The sequence below is a fragment of the Ursus maritimus genome, unplaced genomic scaffold (genome assembly GCF_017311325.1).
Source record: "Ursus maritimus isolate PB19 unplaced genomic scaffold, ASM1731132v1 scaffold_13, whole genome shotgun sequence".
Taxonomy (NCBI): Eukaryota; Metazoa; Chordata; class Mammalia; order Carnivora; family Ursidae; genus Ursus; species Ursus maritimus.
In genome coordinates this window covers 50979457-50985798 of record NW_024423675.1, presented here as the reverse complement: position 1 = coordinate 50985798, position 6342 = coordinate 50979457, and positions in this window count along the sequence as shown.

The window sequence follows — 6342 nt, the reverse complement described above, 5'->3', positions numbered from 1 at the left end:
GAAAGAAAGAAAGAAAGAAAGAAAGAAAGAAAGAAAGAAAGAAAGAAAAGAAAGAAAGAAAGAGAGAGAGAGAGAGAGAGAGAAAGAAAGAAAGAAAGAAAGAAAGAAAGAAAGAAAGAAAGAAAAAAGGATAAAGGAAAAGAAAAAGAAAGAAAAGAATAGAGTAGAAAAGAAAAATTGGAGCCAGCTATACACTTTGCAAAATGAAGAGTAAGTCACATCTTTGTGCAAAGCTGAGTTGTGGGGCTGACGAGGATTAGGGCCAAAGCATTTCTTCTCAAGTACGTTGGTGCCCCAGATTCCACACAACAAAGCTTGGAAGCAACATACATCAGCAAGGACTCTTGCTTGAAAGTGACAGAAACCCACTTTGAACCAATATAGAAAAAAGAAAAAGAATTAGTTATCTTACAAAATGTAAAGAAGGAGTGAACATTCAAAACCACCTGAAAAGCAAAGATTTAGTTGGGTCTCAGGACAGGATAGAACCAGGAATTAGCTGGGTGTCAGGAAAGGATAGAACCAGGAATTTGAATGTTGCCAGATCTCTCCTCTCTCTCATTTATTTTCTCTCTCTGACCTGCTGTCTCTGCTTTATGCCAACTTTTTCGTACACTAAGCGAGGCTTTCTCCATGAGGCAGGAAATGTGATCACTCTCAGCACCCAAGTTTTCTCTCAGTTCCATCCTAGGACAGGCCTGCCTCACCCGTACTACATCCCCATCCCCAAGAAACAACCAGAGACGCCTGAGTAAACAGTTCGATGTAGTAGCCCATCCCTGGAGTGCCCAACACTTTCTAGGAGGCAGAGGTGGTCAGAGGACAGCATGACTGCAGTGGAAAGGGAAGCAGTTTCCAGAAGATAGAGTTGCTTTTTCCGGAAGAAGGCAGGAGGTTTTTGCTAGAACAAACAGCAAGTATACTCCACAAGATTGTCTTGTATCAGACACTTTTAAAACCAGAGATTATGACTGTCAAATTCTTCTATACAATAAATTTAATCTTTAATTTCATTGATGGATTAAATATTTCATTTGCTAATACCCTATTTTATTATAAAAGGAATTTAAGATCACTTAAAGGGATAAATACAATATATAATAAGCTACCAAACAAATATGCCAATAAATTATAAACTACAAACTATATGAAGGTGAAAAATGAAAAACAAACATGGGGGCAGAAAATAGAAGTATAAATGAATTAATTGAAAAAAATGCAATCATGATGGCATTTGGAGCTACAGATTTTTCCTTAGGGCAGGTAACTGGAAGAGGGAAATCTGATTGGTAACACAGTTCATGATATGCATGAAATAAATCAAATTCTCAAGATGAGCAAGACTATTTGTTGTATTAGGACCAGAAAATAAATGTTCTAAGGTGTTTCATCGAGCAGGGAGTGTATATTCTAGTAACACGAGTTCACAGGAGGATTGATAGAGACATTCTCAGTATAATCCCTGGGCATCATACCAAATACAACTCAGGAAAAATTTTGGAGGGGATAAAACAATATATTCTGGAAATACATCTCTTCACTCTTTTTATTTTATTTTTTTATCTCTTACCTCTTAAGAAACTTAATCCAGTGGTAGTTTTCATGCATTCATTCAATTAACAAATATTGTGAAGTACCTACTACTTGTCATAAATGTTGGGAATACGGTGAGGACAAAATATAAAGGAATGAATGAACTGTGTATCTTTCCAAAATCATCCATGGACATTGTTTCTCTTAGTTGAGCTTTTAATAGATACTTGAGTAACAAAGAATTCAAGAATGTATCTCTGGCTAGTAGCTAGCAGCTCTTCTATGTGGCCAATTAAGGACACATTCATATGGCTCCTGAGGGGAAGAGCTAGCGGTAGAATGGATAACTTGTGAAAAACAAGACCTTAAAGACATTTTCCTGAAGCCATCCCACTTCCTCTTGGAGGTGAAAGAGGGAATTTCCATAGGCCCAACTAAGATCATCTTTAGAAAATAATGAATGTCAAAAAGCCCCAAATTTCTCTTCCAGATAATTTGACAATTAGTTGGCAAAAATTATAAATCAGTGTACCTGCACACTGATCCCAACATTATAAGATTCCTAGGATACACTCAGGACCACCAGATTTTGAACTGCTGCATGATCTAGCCTCCACAAGAAACTACCTGTCAAACGTATGTCTACATCAGTAGACAAGGTGTCATGCTACATTGATTCCGAATAACGGACAGCGTTACCAACCAAAAATGACTTTGAAGTACTTACCTTTTGTTTTGTTTTGTTTGTTTGAGGAAGCAATAGTTAATAAAACAAATTGTCTGTTAAATATCCTGGAACAGATAGACACAAAAGAAGTATCTCAGAGAACTCAGTGTGTTGCTAATGTTACATTCACTCATCACAATGGAGTTATGTACCATCAACTGTACATGAAAATGACAGTTTGGGCTTGGGTATCATTGATATTGATTATTATTAATTTTACTGTCGCCAGTCAATAAGTTAAGCTGATCTATGAAACCGTTCCTGTAATTTCTATAAGGATGTATCCCTTATAATTTGCTTTGTCAAGAGAGCGTATGTTTTATTCACACACCGGTTTTTTAATTGCACTGATTTACTGACTCCACTTAGAAATGAAATTAACCTATCAGTTCCTTTCCGCTCTTATTTCTGCATGTAGTTTTGTGATGAACTCTCTACATCCCCATTGAAAACCTGCTCTTTACATTAAAATGATGAAGCTTCGCCTGTAGGTCCCTATTAAATCAAGAAATGACAACAAATCAGAAATGATGCAAAAATTCTGAACTTGTTTCTAACCTTTGTGTTTTTTGTCAGATATATGAAAAAGAATATAGCAATGAGCCCTTAGTAGATCAGCTTTACCTAATGCTGTCTGCTCCTCGTAAAGGCATAGTCACGGTCTGGCATACGATGCACTCCGTAAACGACTGGTAAATAACCTCCACCAAGCAGCTGACTCTATAATTTAGGAAGACAGAGGGTTTCCTTCGTGTAAATAGGTAGACTATTTTTTAGCTCTTTGTGCAGAAATTGAGGTGAGTTAATTCAGGTGATTTAGACTTTAAATTGAGAGTGTCCCCAGGGATCTGTGTCAACCTAAGTTGATTAATCAAATGCTCTAAGCAGTATCATTAGTTCTATTTAGAGAAAAAGCTGTTATAAATTTCCTGTGAAAACTTGACTCTCCAGAAACCTGGGGGAACTAAATATTCTAAAAAGCCAAGCAATAAGTCACTAAGCATTACACTTTTCAGCTTGAAAATGATTTGGCTGTATTATTTTGTTTTGTTTTAACCATTTATTTTTTTTTATTTTTTTTTTTTTGAAGATTTTATTTATTTATCTGACAGAGATAGAGACAGCCAGCGAGAGAGGGAACACAAGCGGGGGGGGGGGGGGGGGAGAGGAAGAAGCAGGCTCTCAGCGGAGGAGCCTGATGTGGGGCTCGATCCCATAACGCCGGGATCACGCCCTGAGCCGAAGGCAGACGCTTAACCGCTGTGCCACCCAGGCGCCCCTGTTTTAACCATTTAAAATTGAAATTTTGATAAATACACATGCTTCTGTTTCATTTTTTTCTTAAACAGAATCTCCTGAACATGTCCATTTTTTCTTACGTGCTACAAAATGTTATTATAAACACCAGTTACAGCCCTGTCCTCAGGACCCATTTAAGTGTGCAGTCACAAGACAGATTTTTTTTTTCTGTCTGAAAAGTACTACCAACTGTAGGCACAATGTTGCATAGCAGGTCTTTAGAGTTTATTCATCTTGTATACCTCTAACTTTATACTGGTGAATAGCAGCTCCCTCTTTCCCCCTCCCCTAGCCCCTGACAACCACTTTTGGGTATATATCCAAAAGAATAGAAATCAGGATCTTAAGGAGATATCTACCTTCTCATGTTCATTACCGCATTATTCGTAATAGCCAAGATATGGAAACAACCTAAATGTCTGCGGATGGATGAGTGGGTAAAGAAAATGTGGGCGCCTGGGTGGCTCAGTCGGTTAAGTGTCTGCCTTTGGCTTGGGTCATGATCCCAGGGTCCTGCGATCGAGCCCTGCATCTGGCTACCGGCTCAGAGGGGAGCCTGCTTCTCTCTCTCCTGCTCCCCCTTCTTGTGCATGCGCTCTCTCTGTCAAATAAATAAATAAAATCTAAAAAAAAGAAGAAGAAAAAAATGTGGTGGATGCATGCAATAGAATATTATTCAGCCTTAAAAAAGAAGGAAATCCTGCTGTTTGCAACAACATGGATGAACCCCGAGGACACTGCTCAATGAAATAAGTCAGTTGCAGGACAAATATTACATGATGCCACTTACACGAGACATCTAACATGCCGAGACTTCAAAACATACAGTGATTTAAAAAAATAGAACTTGCTCATTTATGAAAAAATGAAAAAAAAGCAGAAAAATAAATCTTTGTCAGAGAAACCAGGGCAAATATGGAAACTCAGCATGAGTTGCTTTTTAAATTCCCAGATGGTTTTGAGCACAGGCGCTTACATCTTAATTGGAAATCCGTCGTGTCTCGCATCAGTTCGTGCTTCCAGACACTTGCTTCACCACTAAGCTAGCTCTAGCCTGATAGTAAGATATGAAGGCCTGAGCTTCGGAGCTATTATTAACACAGAACCACCACACAATCTGACACTAACCTTAAAAAGTTAACATGTGTGGTAGAAACCACAGACCTCTGTAAGTTTCTGCCATTTGCTGGTCTGTTATTAGAAACGTTCATTGCCTTCTGGGTTTAGAGCTCTTTCTCCTCTATTTAGTATGACTATACCTATTGGATTTTATTTCATATACTCCTGCTTCAAACTCTGGAAAATGCAAAAATTTTTTAAAGATTTTATTTATTTATTTATTTGACATGTGGTGGGGGGCGCACAGAGAGGCCCTTTATTTATTTGACAGAGAAAGAAAGAGAGAGAGGCAGAATGGTAGACAGAGGGAGAGGGAGAAGCAGGTTCCCCACTGAGCAGACAGCCTGATGTGGAGCTCGATCCCAGGACCCTGGGATCATGACCTGAAGTGAAGGCAGACGCTTGACCTACTGAGCCACCCAGGCGCCCCCGGAAAATGCAAATTTTCATAAGGGAAAATAGTGTATATATATATATATATATATATAGGATCTTAGGACAGAATACTTCATAATTTTATGCTACAGGGTGCTTTATGATGGAGTCACTTTTATTAATTTAAAAAAAGAAATCCTCCCAGTGTTACTTGTAAAAAAAAAAAAAAAAAAAAAAGCCTTCAGGCTTTCTGTGTGTCTCTGTTTTTCATTCCCAGGAGAGTCAGGGAGGACAAGAGGCTGAGAGAGGGAGCCAGGGCCCCAGGCAGAGGGACACCACCACGCTAGTGGGCCAGGACCAGCCTGCCTCAAGCCAGAGCAGGAGGCTGCCAGCATCAGCCATGCCAGAGAGAGCTGGCAAGGGAGTGTGGGTCATGCAGCCAGAGGCGGCCAGGTCAGGGGAGGTGAAAGCAGAGTGCGGCCTATCCGAGTTCTCAGGACAGAAGGCTCGGCCCTGGCCCTGCCTTTCCCTGTGACGGGTGTTCTTCAAGTGGTTGTACTTCAGGTGCTGATTCCAAGTACATTTCTTCCCTCTTCACCCACCTCCAGAGCTTCTGAATGACAGTAAATTCCTTAGTGCTGGGCCCTTCAGCACCTCGTTCTGAGTCTAAAGTTGATATTAATCACATATTTAACTAATGCCAATCAGGACAAATTGCAGAAACACAATCAATAAACAATTTGTACTGACTTTTTTTTTCTTTTTTAAAGATTTTATTTATTTATTTGATAGAGCATGTGAGAGCATGAGCAGGGGGCATGCTTTAATATTTAAATGGACTTGCGAATGAAATGGGACATAAAGCCATTATTTTCTACGTCACAAATACAGCAAAATTTTATTACAATATAGATGATCTTAGGGTGCCTGGGTGGCTTAGTTGGTTAAGCATCTGCCTTAGGCCCGGGTCATGATCCCAAGGTCCTGGGATCAAGTCCCACATTGGGCTCCCTGCTCAGTGGGGAGTCTGCTTCTCCTTCTTCCTCTGCCCCTCTTCCTGCTTGTGCTCTCTCTCTGTTAAATAAATAAACAAAATCTTAAAAACAATAACAACAACAACAATATAGATGACTTTTTGAGGTGCCTTTCAATCTAATCTTAGAAACAAAACTATCTTTTTAATCCACTTCAATCTGATTCAATCAGTCTCTGTAAAGCTGCAAAATAAGTCCCCATCTAGGATCTACTTATCCCCATAGGTCCCTATCCTGTTTCACTGAACACCCTTG